The sequence below is a fragment of the Stegostoma tigrinum genome, chromosome 16 (genome assembly GCF_030684315.1).
Source record: "Stegostoma tigrinum isolate sSteTig4 chromosome 16, sSteTig4.hap1, whole genome shotgun sequence".
NCBI classification, from domain to species: Eukaryota; Metazoa; Chordata; class Chondrichthyes; order Orectolobiformes; family Stegostomatidae; genus Stegostoma; species Stegostoma tigrinum.
The window spans coordinates 52,170,600-52,188,491 of record NC_081369.1 but is presented as its reverse complement, the minus strand read 5'-3'; the positions used below and the strand labels follow the sequence as shown (position 1 = coordinate 52,188,491).

The 17,892-nt window shown below is 41.2% G+C and overlaps 1 long non-coding RNA gene across 1 annotated transcript; it reads right to left on the bottom strand.

The window, feature by feature from the left end:
- Nucleotides 1-1,955: 1,955 nt before the first annotated feature.
- Nucleotides 1,956-17,137, bottom strand: LOC125459613 (uncharacterized). Its single transcript, XR_007249061.2, has 3 exons — nt 17,025-17,137; nt 4,391-4,510; nt 1,956-3,696 (listed from the first exon to the last, which is right to left on the bottom strand). It is a non-coding gene; the product is annotated as an uncharacterized LOC125459613 (long non-coding RNA).
- Between the last annotated feature and the right edge of the window lie 755 nt (nt 17,138-17,892).

The window sequence follows — 17,892 nt, the reverse complement described above, 5'->3', positions numbered from 1 at the left end:
CATTCGTCTCTGTGCAAAGCTCTTAGGCACACAGAGGATGAAATCTTCCAAAACAAATTCCTAGGGTTCATGTATTGAAAAATAACATTAATTTTTTTCCACAAAGCAATTACACGTTTTGACCCAAAGCATGCTAAGCTCAACCTCAGAAGGATGTTAGGCAACTGTATTTTAAACACAGTTGACCCTCCATAGAAATATTCCCATGACTGTGGCCCTTATTGGATCTGGGCAAATTCAGTAAAGAGAAAACCAAGCATTTCAAATTATAAATCTTCGGAACTTTCTGCCCAGAAGGTTGCAGATACCTTCCACATCACTGAATATACTTCAGTATGGAAAAGGCAGGTTTTTGACCACTCAGTGAATCAAGGGAGATAGGGAGCAGGCAGGGAAATGGAGTTGAGGTAGATGATTAGCTATCATCATTAGTGAATGTTGGCGCATTCTCAAGGAGCCACGCATTCTACCCCTGCTGCTGTTTCTTGTGTTATTCTTTCAAACTTCCTGCATGAAGCAAGCTGTTGAATGTTAGTGAGAAATTCAACCATGGTGGGCATCAGAACTGAGCCTAATTAAATAGTCACCTGAGAACCAGCTAAGTCTGCTTTACACCAGAATCCAACTGGCTGATCCTTCTCCCCTCTTCCCTCCCACATACCAGAACACTGGGGCCAACTGTAGCACTCTACCATCGCCGCAGGGTAGTTCAACACAAGTCAAGAAAACAAATAAGTACTCATTCTAGTCCTCTGCAGTTTTAACTAGCGATTGATATAATGCTGAAGGCAAAACACAAATAAATAAAACAATTTGCTCATCAGAGTAATCAGAGGGTATAGCTCTTAATTGTGATGGCTCGGTTTCTGCACTTTTCCAGCCACAGCGCAAGTATGGATGTGTGGTACAATGAGAAAGACTGCAGAAGATACCAAGCTGATTATTTTTCCAATGTGAGGTTAAATTAAGGTAGCAGCTAAAAAGAAGCGCTGTTGCCTTTATTACACCATTTATGCTATCGATCATTACAAAAACCATAAACAATTTGCAATGTCAAATCAGGAAAATAACCACTCACAGAAACAGTTGAAAAGCACACTCAGTTAATGGCACAGTTTACAACTATCATGATTTTGTAAAGCACATGGGAGGAAATGTATCGGATAGCTACCTTCATTTATAGCACTGGATCATGGTCTGATTTAACGAACAGTTCCCATTTTGTGCCTTGGTCTCCCGGAAGTGCCATGCGTCCATTTAAATAGCTATTTTTCATGTCAGACTAAACAACTGGTTTCAATCTAGGAGGTATCATAGTTAAATGCAATCCTGTCCACCACATGCAGTTTGTGCATTGTGAAGCAGTTGCTGTAAAGTCGCTGGCACCAATCAGTGTAACATGAAGCCATTTCATTAAGAGCTTCTTAATATGCTAACATAAATCCCATTAACACTCAAACTGTTGACGAAAAGCTGAAGTTGTTACATTTGTTTTAGTGATACCACATAGAAATTTCTTCAAATCAAATTTAAGGTGCATACTTCATCAATAAAGCGATAACAATCCAATTTTAGAAGAGGGGGCAGACTGAATGAGCCAGTCTGATTGTGAAGAGAGTGGAATTAAAAGAAAATTCCACCTGTCACTTTAAAGTAATGCTTTCTGAGTCACAGCACCATTGGTAATGTCCCTATCCAGTATCTCAGCACACTGAAATGAGCATCCTTTCTGCTCAAGTCTGGACAGTCACTTACAGCAGGCAATTCAATCATGGTAGGCATCTCAGGTGAATCTATTCCCGACAATATCCTATCCCCATCTACCCACATCACTCAGAGAGTATCAATCAGTAATTCAGGCTGATATTCTTTCCCTTTTTGTTTGAGAGACACTGATTCCAATTGTAGCAGAAAAGAAAACAAACTTCAATATGTATGAAAAAGAAACAAGCATATGTAATCCAAAATATATTTCTACCAGTTAAGTAATTTTGAAGAGTTGGCCCCTGTTTACTATAAGAAACATGGCAGCCAAATTGTGCACAGAACAGCAATGTGATAATGACCAAATAATCTATTTTCTATTTATAACGTCAATATAGGCCGGGACATGGGGATACCTCCCTCAGTCCTCTTCACAATAGTATCCTGTGATCTTATGCAGTGCACCTGAGGAGGGAAAACCAGGCTTTGGCTTAATGTCTCACCCTGAAAACTGCACCTCTGACAATGCAGCACTCCCCAGTGTTGCAGTGCAGTGCAGCGCAGTGCCAACCTAAATTTGAGGTCAATTTCTGGAGTGGAATTTGAACTAATGGTCCTGCATGCTGCAGCAAGAGAGTACCACCTGAGTTATGGCTGACACCCAAAGTGCACAGACTAAGACCAGGGACAGCAACAGAGGATCTTCCTACTCAGTGTGATTTAGTACCATACCTCGGTGCACTGCATTTGCAAGTCAGGACATTTTAGAAAATCCTTAAGAAATACTACAAAAGGAACATTGTTTCAATCTTAAAAATGCAGAGATTTTAAAAGCGTGAGTTCTAACTCCACAAATTGCCTTCTCCGCAAAATCATCCCTTCGATCCTGGTATTGTTCCCAATTCAGAGTGGATTACAATAGGTCTTCCCACTTGCCTCGGAGTGTGGCTAACTTCATATTTACTGGTGTGTAGCACTAGAGCTCAAGTCTAGTTCTCATTGACCTAAAAAATGCGATCGGATTTCCATTTCTGATGGATAGGGGAGGCAGTGTGAATTGAAAGGCACTGTTTTCCATTTGGTTGCTGACATTTTTAAAGAATCTGTCTCTGGAATCATGCAGTTGTAGATAATGCCTTTTGCCATCTGTTGGCTGTCATCATGAATTAAGAATTTCCATCTGCCTGCCTCTCCATTAAAAATTCCTTTAGGCATCAACAGTATCAGGATGAAATGACACTCCATCTGGTCTTCATTTACAGATCCTTGATAATCTTTGCATGTTGATAATCTTACTGCGTTTATTGAAAACATCTTTGGTTATCTCTGGAGCTTGTTCTATGAAGTTGGAACAAGATACCAGGATGTAATTTGGGAGCTTGAGATTGGACTATTTGTGTGTCATTGGTGCAGAATTCCTCTTTAATTAAAAGGGCAACTGCAAAAATTTGCACTTTTAACCTTCGAATGGTATTTTTGAAAGGGGCTTTTCTCATGGTGTGTGAAGACACAACAGAAAGCAGGAGAGTTAAGAGACAGGGCAAAGCAGTTAAACATGGCAGTCAGTAATTTTTTGCGGATGTTTTAAGTTTTTAATCCAAACTCTATATTGCTATTATCATCAAAACTTGTTTCAAAAGTTAAAAAAACAGACTGGTAGATAAATCTGTGTATAGTTTATCATTCACACACCAAGTGAAATGAGGCAGATGGTTGCTGTGCAATCTGTTCTTAACGCTTCTTCAAACAAGAAACATTCTTGATGTGATCTTGATGCTTGGGCTTTTGCATAAATATCAGGGCTTTTTTGCAGCTAACATCTGTTTGGGAGAGTGTCATCTAGCAGTGAGTCCCTGTCAGCCTGTTTCAAGCTGCCGGGTGTTGAGAGAACCGTGGGTGTTGGAGGCGTTATTATGATATCAGGGACTTGGAGATGACTCTCCACTGAACTGCGGCTTCTATCACATTCACCTTGCAAACATAATCTGCAGCCTAGAGAGGAAAAGAAAGGGGGAGGATTAATAGAAAAACAAATCAGCGATATAAGAGAATTGCACTGATTTTTGACTATGAACAGGGCTGACAGCTGCACGGAAACATGCCACTTCTCCTGTGTAACCCAAGAAAAGAAAATCATTTCCTGTTTGACACATGGTTCAATTAGGAAGGAATGGTGACTGCTGGCATTACATCCAGCATTGAATGCTGCAGGTGAAATCTTGAGCAAAAATATCAAAGCCAATTTTGTTTGCAAAGAGCTGAACGTGAGGAAGAAGCAGGAGAATACTTGCATTTTGATTAGTTTAACCTTTCCCACAATGTGAGTATTGCTGGATAACCAGCATTTATTGCCCATCCCTAGCTGGCCTTTGAGAAAGAGGTGGGGAGCCATTTTCTTGAACCACTGAGGTACACGCAGGGTAATTACGTCCACAGGGATGTGAGGTGTGGAGGAGAGAAACCTAACAATTAATGTTTAATATGCATCAAAAAAAAAAGCCACATTGAAATAATTGAGAAATAGGAACCAGAATAGTAGGCACCAGAGAGTGCGAAAAAGTTGTGACTGGGGAATAACCCATATATAGCAGTGGTACGAAGTTAGTGTTGGTAGAAATAGAACAAGAGCAGAATGAGAAGCTTGTTTGTCGGTGCGAGGGGTGAGAACACATGGAAATGAGCTTACCGCCCAAACAGGATTGTTTCAGACCCATAGTTTCATCCTTCGGAGCGAAGCAAATTGGATGCAAAAAGGTGGTATGCAGGGAACACTCTACTGCAGGGTCAACAGTTCAACATTGATTTCCTGCATCAGAAGAAGACAGAAAAAGCAACCATCAACACTGGTTATTCATGGCCATACTTTTGTTAATATCATGGTCACCAAGGAATCCAGTGAAAACTAGACACAATCTGCAAAATACCAACTCTTGGATTTACACAGGGAATGATCCCATTCCTAGCTGTCTAAATTTGGCATACATTGAAGATACAAAAATAGGGCATACAGAAGTTGCTATTTCATTCATAAGGTGTTAAAATAATTAGGATGCTAATGTATAAAATCTGAGCCACGTTTATGAAATTCTCAGAGACACTCTGGAGGATAGTGAAAGCTGGCTGATAGTCTGCTTTTGAATAGTGACCTGGCATGCATGCTTTTCTCAACTAAAGTCTGGTAAGTTTTTCTCTGCAGGATTATGAATTGGTTAAAACTAACACAGAAAGGAAATTACTAATTAGCACCAAGAAACACTGAGTTGTAACACTATTGATTCACAGTTTGGCAACATCTGTTAAATTCCTGTTGTTTTTATAAGTACTTTATTCAGCAGGATAAGAGTTTATATGAATTAGAAACAAGAAAACATCAAGCTATACAATGCTCTAAGAACGTGGTTATTCCAAGCCTTACAAAGCATTTCCTCTCCCTTTCAGCAGCAAGACTTTTTGAATTCAGTAAGGCATCTTCATCTCATTCTAAGTGCGTAACGAACCATTTAAGACATGCAATTATCACTCTGTTGGTGTAGCTTCAAAGATGAAACCAGAACTATACATAAACAGATTGAGTGGCGTACAATGAGCTGGTTGAACCCAGCAACTTGACCACTGTTGTTCCTGCATGATAGTTTTGTGGGTGTCAGGTTATCCTAAATGAGGAGTCACTCATCCTGAATGGTGAATGACTTTCAGCTGATTAGAGTAGGCCATTCATCCCATTGGATCTTTTCTACTGTTCGGTTTAGTCATGGTTGACCTGAGTACCTCACCATGGTTACCCACTTTAGATCCACATTTCTTGATATCTTTACCTATCGATCCATCTTGAAAATTGCTGGAATGATAGCCACAGCCTTGGAATTGCAGACTTGCACTGCACTGCATGCAAATGTGTATCTGAATTCAAAAATTTTTATTATGTAAAGCACCTTGATTGGATATCCTCAGATCTGTCTAAATTAAAACGGGATTCAAACCTGATTGAAGGGGAAGACCGACAAGCACCACTTTCTTTCTTGAAGGCAGGTCTTTAAAATTCAGGCAATTGATGTAAAATCAATTTCAGTGAATAGGGAAGTATGTCTGGATGGCTAAAATCTGCTTCCACTAACAGCTTCTGTTCTTTTTATTTGCAAATGATTGATATTCTGGGGAGTTCAAAGAAAATGCTTCAGAAGACACTGGAGCTCTTTGAAGTGCAGCAGCATTGACCTTCATGACTTGCTCATGTGTCCAAAGATCTGTAGGCTGACAATCAGCCTGTTCAGTCACATGAAGTTCTGTGCCAGAAACTCATAACCTCTGGTAGACATCTTCCTTGAAGTCAGGGGGAGCTGACAATGACAACAAACCACGTTTACATAACCTGCCCTCATGGCTTTTTCCTGTAACCTCTGCTGCTATCACTTTAGTAAATGTGTACTCTCCCAGACCAAAATCATTGTTCCTGATAAATAGTGGACAAAACTGACCACAATCATTCAGATGGATCAAGCCAAGGCTTCATGCAACTGAAACATAACTTCCTCCCTGTACCCTTTAACATACAAAAAAAACTATTCACCTTTTTGATTTTCTTTTGGTTCTGTGGACCAGCTTGAGCAGTTTGTGTTCTTGCATTCCTAAACACTCATGTTCTTTCACAGTTTGTAGTCTCTCATTATTGAAGAGCCTTTCTTGTATTTCGAGCAAATGAACTCATATTTGACCAGCGAGTTTTGAGAACTCATATTTGACCCTTTAATTTATTCTATGTTTTGTCTCTTTAACTCCTTATTCCCCTCTATAAAACTTGAATTTCCATACCATGATAGACAATACTCTTTTCCTTCATCAAGTCCCATAAATAGATATATCTAAATAGTGAATTTTAAAATTCTCCAACTTACCTTTAAATTATTCTATGCCCTCACATCAGCAATTTTCTCTTGCCCTAAATTTCCTCAAGCTCCCTTGTACATTGCACTGCTCTGATTCCAGGTTCTCACTCATCTCTCTTCCCCATTCCACAACTTGGCTGGTAGGTTCCTATCCTTTGGAATTCCCTCCCCTCAGCCATTCCAGCTCTGTTTTCAAAACCTTCTGCTCATTATTAAGTGGGAATTTCTTTTTATTTGGTAACTTTCATAACGTCAGCAATTTTACAAAGCACTTTCCAGCTGATGTAGTACATTTTAAAACTGTGTTTAAATATTAATGTAAGCAACCTTTTTAGTCACTGGTGTGAATACTACCTATATTAACCCACAGCTTACAGCTAAATCTCTTAAACTGCAAACTGATGGGTTTGGAGTTTGTTTTATGCTAACTACTGCAAAATATATAAACTAATTGCACTGTTGATGTATACACAGATAAATGCTTTCTACTGCACTATTGCTTTAAACAGTGTTATAACTTGTAATATTCCATGGCTGAATTAAAACCAAGCACATTGTTTAAAAAGAGAACATGGATGACTACATTGAAAGATTTCAATCCAATGCCTTCAGGAAAAGTACTAGGGATGAGGAATCAGTTGCAGTGCTGTGTTGGATAATTCCAGTATCATTATCAGTCATACTATGACCTAATAAGGAAAAAATATACTTGAGCAGTAAATTTTACAACCCTACTAGTCTAAACAGATGTAAGTCATGACCATGTTGTACATTTAAACAGCTGCAGGGATAGCTTGTTAGCTGCACAAGTAAACTATTTTGATTCATGAATATCAGGGGTGGAGACTGCTGGTGAGATTTTTTTTGGAAAGAAGTTGGGCTCCTTTCCCTGATGGCTTAGGAGGTAGTTCGCTTGCTTGGTATGACATTGATTTCTACCTGTGTTCGTTCAAGGGTTGATTCAGTTTCCCAGACGAAGTGATGGCCTTGTGGTATTATCGCCAGACTATTAATCCAGAGACAGTGGTGATGTTTTGGGTCTCCAGCATGTGCAGTTCCCATTATCACTGGTAATGTTTTGGGTGTCTGGTTTGAATCCTGCTGTGGCAGATGGTGGAATCTGAATTCAAGAAGTATCTTGAATAAGGAATCTAATGATGATAATGAGCCCATTGTCAATTGCCAGAAAAATACCCACATAGTTTGCTAATGTCCTTTCGGGAAGGAAACTGCCATCCTTAATAAAAACCAAAAGAACTGCGGACGCTGTAAATCAGGAACAAAAACAAAGTTGCTGGAAAAGCTCAGCAGGTCTGGCAGCATCTGTGAAGGAGAAAATGGAGTTAATGTTTTGGGTCCAGTGACCCTTCCTCAGAACTGTTTGGTGGCTGGGAAAACGTCAGTTTATGTGCAGTAAATAGGGAGGTGGGTGGGGTAGGGAGTAAATGATAGGATAGAGCCCAAAGAGAAAGAAATTCTGTTGGACAGACAAAGGAGTTGCTAGCGATCAGTCTGGGAGGGTAAGTAGTTGTTAATGGGGACTGTTAGTGACTAATGGGGGGTGTGTAATGGCGGGCTATGTGGTAACAAGGCCTGGTGTGTGGGGTGGGGGGCTGGGACACAGGAGAGTTTAGGCCTTAAAATTATTGAACTCGCTATTGACTGTCATCCTTACTGGGTCTGGAGAAAATGACTCCAGACCCAACTCCATGTGGATATCACTTAATGCAATTCGAGATGGGCAACAAATGCTGGCCTGACTAGTGACGCTCACATCCTGTGAATGAAAAAGAAGGCCCAGCATTGGGGCAACCCGATTTGGTTACAGGCTGATCGGGTTGGTAAAGGACAGAATCAGCCACTGTCTCCTCAAATGATCACTGGCTCCTGATCTGTTGATAATGACAACTGCATTTGGCTATGTGGTAAGAATCAGGCTTGCTAGTGATGCCGTCCATAGCCTATCTGAACATCAGTGCCATCTGAAAGGAGGGACAAGTACCTCAGCAGCTCTGGGGTGGTGGGTTGGGGGTGGGGAGCAGGAAACAGGAAACCATTTGAAGGGAAGTGAAAGGAGGAATGCATTTTGAATTCCATGAAATGTTCAGAAAAATCAGCCCGGCTCTCTATTTTGAACTCATTCCCAATTCACTTAAAATAATTGAACCGGGAGATATTATCTCCAAACACCTTTCATCACACTGTCCCCAAATGGAAATAATCCTAGTTCTTCTGCAATAAAAAAAATCAGCTTCTTGCGTACATGTGTACAAGTCTCTAATTTTAAAAAAATAGAGCATTTGACAGATTAAAAACTAGTTTCATGCTTCAAGAAGCTATTTTGTGATAATTATCTTGTCAACATGGTAAGTGTGAAATGGAAAAGACTGGATATATGGAAGTGATTCTAAGGTAGTAATTTCATTAGAATGTTCTTATTGTAACGCGCTGGATTACAACAGACCACTGTGGCCTGTGTTCTATACCATTTAATGAAGAACTTAAAACTACTTTCATTAATTCATTTAAAAGCACAACAGCCAAATGTACCTTGCAAGTCCGACCTACTGCTTCCACCTCTTACCTTTGGTAGATCTAGTCCTGTCCATTTTCTGCTATCGATATTCTTTACTGTGGATGTCAAGGGACACTGACACACTAACTACTGAAGGTGCCTACAAAAAGCTCAGGCAACGTGCTCTTCCTGCTCTCTACGTCTTCGCTGCACCATCATCCAGACAGCATATCATTTCCCACTCAAAATCATTCTTTCCTAAAAATTCTGAATGCTTACACTCTTCTGTCCTCCCTCCCTCCCTCCCTCGTACAGTCTACAGACTTTCAAAATTCCAAGCCTGATATTACCCAAGTCAATTGTTAATTTACCTCATCTTCTTTTCATTTTATCCAATTTTGGAGCTGTTTTGCAGTTTATTTCTCGAATATGTCAATTAACATATTTCTTTTTTAAAAAAAACCGTGTACTTCCTGTCAAATATTTATGGTAGTTCCTGTATTTATATTTACAACGGGAATTTACATAAAATGTGCCACTCTGACATTACCCCTTCATTCTGAAAAAGTGCCACCAACTGGTACAAATTGTAATTACAATATGACGAGCATACATTTCCCATACAGTTCCCATTATAACTGCTGTGCAGGTGTAGGGATTTATAATGAGCGGAAATTAAAATAGGGACAACTCTATAACTTCAAAGTGGGTTGTATCTTTCCCGCAATTATTCCCCAGCCTTCAAATCCAATTGACCTGAAAATTACAGTGGTTCTTGACTTGGAGATAGCAAGAACTACAGATGCTGGAAATCAGTCAATACAGTTTGGAGCTGGAGGATCACTGCAGTTCAGGCAGCATCAGAGAAGCAGGAAAGTCGATGTTTTGGGTTGAGATCCTTCATCAAGAAGCGTCCTGACCCAAAATGTCGACCTGCCTGCTCCTTTGATGGTGCCTGACCTAGTGGTTCTTGACTTCCTGTATGAAATGAGATGATAGATGAACTAATATATTGAAAATGAAAAGTTAATTTGCAGACTTGGGGAACTTCATAAACCTTGTATAGATTTAGGTGGCAAACTGACCTAGCAGTGAAAGAAGCACCACAGTTTACTATTAATTTGATGATTAAAAGTTGCTTGTAGTTAATTATTTGCTTGAACAACCTTCACTTTAGAAGTAAATGCTGCTTGAACCTTTTGGCTTGTTTCTTATCTTTTAAATGATTTTGCAGTGGCTGGTTACAGTTCAGATGTTCAGCAATCTATCATGGCATGCCATCATCAGCTAGGTTTGTGTAAGGTGTTGCGTCTAGGTAAAATGCACAGGTGTACAATTTGTTCCCTTATCATTCCATTACTAAGTAACTAGCGATGAATTTGAAATGTTCGAAATAAAGAATGATATATGGAACACCTTTTTTCCCTCCCCCACCTCAGGTGCCAGAGATGTGTTTATATCACTTGCAGGATTTGGCCCTTTCTGGTTAAAGCATGTGACAGAGTAACGAGAAATGGCACTAATGGGGAAGGTTGGTCATTTGCTTATACAGCCCAAAGAGGACTTCAAAAGGATATCAGAAGCGATTAAGGTGATTTTACAAATCAGGAATTAGAAGCTATGTGATGCCAACTCTAGTTATTAGATGTTGATAGATTACCATGCAGGCAGTGCAGAGGTAAAATATACTGAAGGCTTTTGTAAATGTCTAATTTTTCCAGACGTTTTAATTACTGGCTAATCTCTACGATGGTTTGAGCTTCACATTCTACATACATAAAATATTAAAGTAACTTTGGGGTAGCAGTTTAGAATCAGCCACAGTTCAGTTTGTAGCACTTGACACTCAATCACATTATTCAAAAGCCACTTCAGGATTGGAGGACAAAGCACTGGGGAGTGCTGCACTGTTGGAGGTGCCACCTTTTGGATGAAATGTTCAAATTGCCTTTTCAGTTGGATGCAAAAGATCAAATGGCACATTTCAAAGAAGTAAAGGGCAGTTATATCCAGTGGCCTGGCTAATATCTATTCCTCCAACAGCATCACATAAACAAACTATTTGGTCCATATCACACTGTTTGTTGGAGCTTGGTGTGTACATACTGGCTGTTGAGTTTCCTTCATTAAAACAATGATGACACATCAAGAACAAAAGAACTTCATTGGCTGTAATCGAGATAATGGGAACTGCAGATGCTGGAAAGTCCAAGATAATAAAGTGTGAAGCTGGATGAAAACAGCAGGCCCAGCAGCATCTCAGGAGCATAAAAGCTGACGTTTCGGGCCTAGACCCTTCATCACAGAGGGGGATGGGGTGAGGGTTCTGGAATAAATAGAGAGAGAGGGGGAGGCGGACCGAAGATGGAGAGAAAAGAAGATAGGTGGAGAGGAGAGTATAGGTGGGGAGGTAGGGAGGGGATAGGTCAGTCCAGGGAAGACGGACAGGTCAAGGAGGTGGGATGAGGTTAGTAGGTAGGGAATGGAGGTGCGGCTTGGGCTGGGAGGAAGGGATGCGTGAGAGGAAGAACAGGCTAGGGAGGTAGAGATAGTCTGGGCTGGTTTTGGGATGCAGTGGGGGGAGGGGACGAACTGGGCTGGTTTTGGGATGTGGTGGGGAAAGGGGAGATTTTGAAGCTTGTGAAGTCCACATTGATACCATTGGGCTGCAGGGTTCCCAAGCGGAATATGAGTTGCTGTTCCTGCAACTTTTGGTTGGCATCATTGTTAAAACTCCCCCTCTCATTTCTCAGACGACATGTCCATCATGGGCCTCCTGCAGTGCCACAATGATGCCACCCGAAGGTTGCAGGAACAGCAACTCATATTCCGCTTGGGAACCCTGCAGCCCAATGGTATCAATGTGGACTTCACAAGCTTCAAAATCTCCCCTTCCCCCACTGCATGCCAAAACCAGCCCAGACTGTCTCCACCTCCCTAACCTGTTCTTCCTCTCACCCATCCCTTCCTCCCACCACAAGCCGCACCTCCATTTCTTACCACTAACCTCATCCCACCTCCTTGACCTGTCCGTCTTCCCTGGACTGACCTATCCTCTCCCTACCTCCTCACCTATACGCTCCTCTCCACCTATCTTCTTTTCTCTCCATCTTTGGTCTGCCTCACCCTCTCTCCCTATTTATTCCAGAACCCTCACCCCATCCCCCTCTCCGATGAAGGGTCTAGGCCCGATACATCAGCTTTTGTGCTCCTGAGATGCTGCTTGGCCTGCTGCGTTCATCCAGCTTCACACTTTGTTATCTTTCATTGGCTGTAATATATTTTAAGAGGTTAATTGTTGTGAAAAGTGTTATTAAAATTCAAGTTCCAGTATGGTGAGTAATTCGACCAGTAATTCAGCTTGTACTGCAGGCAGCAGAGTCACTATCCCTAGGCCAGAAACTATGTTCAAATCCTACCTCAAAACCTCATAGCTTTGGAAAGTGAGTCATAATGTCGCCAAACAGGTCGGTTATCAATCTGCAAATACTTCTGATACACTTACGGTTATATTGGGAGAGCTTTCTGGTCAGCTACACCCACGTGGTAGCTGCCGTCATGAGACAGACAGACACACACACACACACACACAATTGTGCAAACTCTTCCAAGTTTCTGGGTTGGAACTTGTTTTTTGTGCTTATCGGGGTGATTGATGTGAATGGAACATGTTCCAATTTTCAATAAATTTGAAGTTTCAGGTATACTATTACAATGACTCACAGTTGAACCTAGCCCAGTCTTCAAAACACAGACTCTTGACAATATCTGAGGCTGAAGAAAGCCAGATGTGATGAAAATGTCCAATTTCCTTTCAAGCATTATAAAACATTCTTTTAATCTGTCTCAATATATATGCCTTAACCCTAAACTCAAGAAACGTTTCTGTTCCACGTGATATCCACATAACAGGCAACCTAAAGGTGTTTCTGATAGCTTGTATGAAAAAACCTAAGCAAAATCAACAACAGGTGGTATTCAACTCTGATTCTATTTCATACATAAAATCATTTAGCACGGTTCTTTTTTGTTGGTTTTGTTTAAAGAATCTGTCTTTTATGCAATCCACAACTGAAATTGTGGTAATTTTATGTATTCAGTAGTATTTTCCTTTGCATCCTGCCAGTTTGTCGCACATGATCTTAAGGAGGGAAAACGGCAAAACATTTGTTGCCTCCACCTTATAATAGTACATATAGTACATATGATAACCTGACAGATTATAATGAAAATTTGATGTGGAGGAATGCACAAGGACAGAAGCTGCATTTGAACAAAGTATGTGGCCTTATAAACGGTCATGTTTATCTCCTCTGTTAGTGAAACTGCCCTGTCACATAGGCAACACCAATAGAAATGAGAATATTATGGTTATCTCTATGATCTTAGATTAAAACTATTTACATTCCGATGCTTAAATCAATCCAATGACTACTACCAGGAAGTGCACATGTCAACACCAGGCAAGAGCAAGAAGAGACTCTACTGTAATGCCCAACACAGTTAAATAGCATGCTGACGCTCATTAGTTAGCATTAGATATTAAGATTGACACTTAGCAACAATTGAACTACATATCAATAAAAGACAAAACTGCTGGGAGAAGCTGGGTAAAATATATATCAAAAACACCAGGAATCCGTCTCTTTGCATGTTTCTAAACAAGGAATGACTATGGTTGTCAGTTAGGTGCTGAGTTATGGTTTGTTTCATGACGTGGCGCCATAGCAATTAGGAATTGAGTCAGTTCACTTAAACATTTACATGAGAGTTTTCATCTCATTTGCTCTGACTCCATTTGAATCTTGGATCTAGAGACTAAAGGACAATGTGTCAACCCGGAGAGTTTTCATCGTTAATTATGATTTATACCACAGCACATTTTTGGTCAACACATCATAAGTGAAGTATAAGTGATTAAATTTAGAAAATAACCTTTAGTGCTATTCACATTGATGTGTTATCTATCTAACCAACTCGGTATCCAATGGATGTCACCCAGGGTTTATGCCACATTAGTACCGGAGATCTTATTGCTTGAGATCGGTTGGCTCAACGAGCTGGTTTGTTGTTCCGCAGACATTTCATTACCGTGCTTGGTAACATCCTCAGTGAGGCCTAGGCAGAGACAAGCACGAGAATTCCTGGAAGCATGGCACTCCACAAGGCAGGCTATTAATAAACACATTGAACTCGACCCCATATACATTCCACTAAGGAGGAAACCCAGAAGTGAGGCAATCCATTGCAACAGACCCCAGAATTTAAAAGCCAGGCAGGAAAACACACCGATGCTTCATCAGAGGCTGCACGGAGGATGTTACCCAGCACGGTAACGAAACATCCTTGGAACAACAAACCAGCTCGGCGAGCCAACCAACCTCAACACCCTCAACCTGAGCTACAGATCTACTCCAAAATGTTATTGCTTCCTTCATTTGATTCTCCACCATTAATTACATAACCTTCTTCCAGAACATCTTGTACTCAAATTCTCTTCCCGACCTGTTCATTTTTACAGTGCCCCACACCCCCCATCCAAACGTCTTCAGAGTCATAGAAAAGTACAGAACAGAAACAGACTCTTTGGTCCAACTCGTCCATGCTGACCAGATATCCTAAATTAATCTAGTCCCATTTGCCAGCATTTGGTCACTACATCTTCTACAGATTTATACCTTGCATCTGTTTTCCATTACTTCCCCTAACATCTCCACTATTTCCTGTTCAGTATCCATTCTGCCACTTGTAAAGCACCTCAAGGTGACAAGTGAAAAACTCTATAAAATGCAATTTGTCATTGTGTCCTTACTGGCCTCCCATGCTGTATAAACTTAACCCATCCAATAATATTTATCCTTATCTTAACTCAGGCTTAGTCCATTTCAGTTATCAACCCTGTCCTCACTCATCTCCTTTGGTCTCAGTACAAAGTGTCTCCATTTTAAAACCGTCATATTTGCTTTTAAACCTTTCAACAGTTTATGTCTTGGTTTGAGAGATTTTCAATCAACAAGGGTCAGACTGCAAAACTGGAGTTCAACAATGCCCTTTAGGAAAGGAAATCTGTCATCCTTACACGCTCTGGCCTACAGGTGACTCCACAGTGATGTGACTGAATCTTAATAGCTCTCCGGGCCATTAGGGATGGGTAATAAATGCTGACCATTCCCATTAATGAATAAAAATGTTAAGGTCATGATCAATCAACCATGACCTTATTGATTGGTGGAACAGTTTGGAGGGGCCAAATGGTCTACAATTGATCCTATTTCTCAAGTCCTTTATTATCCCTATAATCTCCTCCAGCCTCACAATCCTTTAAGATTTTGAAATGAATTGGCTGCTATGCCTTCCATTGCCTAGACCTGCAAGACTTTCCCTAAACTGCTGCCCTCTCTAACCCCCTTTCAGTCACACACTATACCTTATCTCTGACCAAACCTGTACTAATATCTCCTTTTAGGAATTGGTGAGGAATTCTGTTACACAACACACCTTGGGGTGCTTAAAGCCACTTAAAATAATGCAAGTCATTGTGATTCCTTTCTCAGCCACAGTTTAGGACAAGCAGAAGGAGGTTGAAGTGCACTGTGTGCTTCTACTGGGGTCCCTCCTGGAAGAGGGGCTTGGTCTAAAGCCAAAAACAAGGAGCAACTCATTTTCCTTTGCAACCCAAACACAAGTGAACTTGAGGCTCAAGAGTTTGCTATGCACGCCGATGCTTCTTGCCTGGCAATCTGAATCTGCACCAGGGTGCATTCTTTGGAGGGTTTTTTTCTAGCATTTTAGATGCACCCTCACCTTGTCTCTTAAAATGTGTTTGCTTCCAGTTCACCTAGTGAGTGATGGAAGATGGAAGAGGCACAGTGAGTTAAAGGATACATCCCATGCAATTTCCAGTAGCCCGTGCCTTTCTGAAGCATGGAAAACGAGTTGAAACAGAAAACAGGTGCAGAAGGAGGCTATTCAGCCCTTCAAGCCTGCCCTACCATTCAAAATGATCATGACTGATCATGAAATTTCAGTTTCCCACTCCTGCTTTTTGGCTGCAAGGGCCATGTCCAAGCTCCCCGTTGAATTTCCTGAACAAACTGGCCCCCAAAAGCTTCCTGTGGGAGAGAATTCGAAAGGTTCACAATTTCCCGAGTGAAGAAATTCATCCTCATCTCAATCCTGAATGGTTTACCCAATATTCTTAGACTATGATCCCCAGTTCTTGAAGAAAGCCTTCTAACAGCTACAAAGACTGTCCTCAAACTTTACGCTTTGTGTCCCCTTTCACAGGAACATTCAACAGACTAAGAAAGGTGCTCCAGTGAAGAACGTTTAAAAATGCTCACCACAAAAAGGAATTTAAATACTGATATTTGTGTAAGCACGCGAGGAATTAAAAACTCTAAAATGTGCTTAGATAAACAAACTGGAGGGCACTTTCTGGGACAAAAGTGGGGTTAATTCTTTTTCAGTTGACAATGTAAAACACTTGTAGGAGGATATTTCAGGGAAGCTATTACATAAAAGATGGTATGAACTCTCCTGTAAGTTAAAAGTAACTGTACAATATGGGAATTTTAAAAGTGAACGCTCCACATGGAGGGGGTGGTGAGTGGCGGACACAGATGGAGGGAGACGGGACTGAGTGTAAAGAGTGGGTGCAGGGTGCTTGCCATTCTAGCCTCTGGGCGCTAATGTTTAGGGGGTTAGAGGAGAAAGAGCGGGTCTACTTTACCGTGCAATCGCCCGCGTCCTCCACACGCTCTCACCACATTTTCCCCACTCTTCCGGGAAGCCAATTCTTCCTGTCGCATTCAAGCAGGCGTTTCGCTTGTTATCGTTAAATTCGCTTCCCTTTACGTTCAGCCCTTCCGCAGAACAACCAAACCCCAGCCCCTTCCACCACCACACACACACATACATACACAAGTCGCAGTTGATTCAAACACGAATTGGAAGAGGTCACGATTTCCACGACACGCGAAGTGATAGCGAGCGGTGTATCGTTTGCTGTGCGTTACCATGCAGTTCCAGGTAATATTTACTCAGATTGGCAGGAAGGAGGGAGGGAGGGAGTGTCAGTTTACAACTCACATTGTAAGTTTTTTTTCTGGGAGGGCCGAGGAGAGGGTGAACTTAGATTCACGGGATGGGAGGTGTTTACCTGGTATCAGGTGAATTTCTGCGGACTGGGCTCGTTATTACTTATTGTGGGATTGGTAATTTAAGAAAAAAATTGGAAATCAAAACAGATTGCAACCTAAGGTTTTCTGAAACGAGAACCCGTGTGAAACCTTATCTCGAATGCAATGTGAGACTGTGACAGTGCTAACCTGTAGGGGAAGGGCAGGACACCTCCACTGAAAGAAATAAATTGCCCGTAGACCGATTTCTTAGCTCAACAGATTATTTTTAGCTATAAAAGCAGTTTTTCTTCTTACTACGTGGAAGCTCTGCAGGATTTGCAACAACAAAAAAATCTTGACAAAGTAAACGGTTCTAGGGATGGTGTTTGAGGGATAGACTCCTCAGGGCAGTACAATTACTCTGATATTTGAATTCTTGGCGGAGAACAACTCTAAACGTCCCAAAATGACAGCAGAGTGAGGCCGACGGAGAAAACTGAAGGAGGGCTCTGGATGTGTCATTCTGTATTGAGACAGATTAAAGTGATGAGTGTATCTGTATTGTTGCAACAAACAACTACACCTCCCAGTCGCGAACCATTTTAATTCCCACCGCCCCCCACCCCTCCCAGTCCTTGGATGACATGTCCATCCTGGGCCTCCTGCA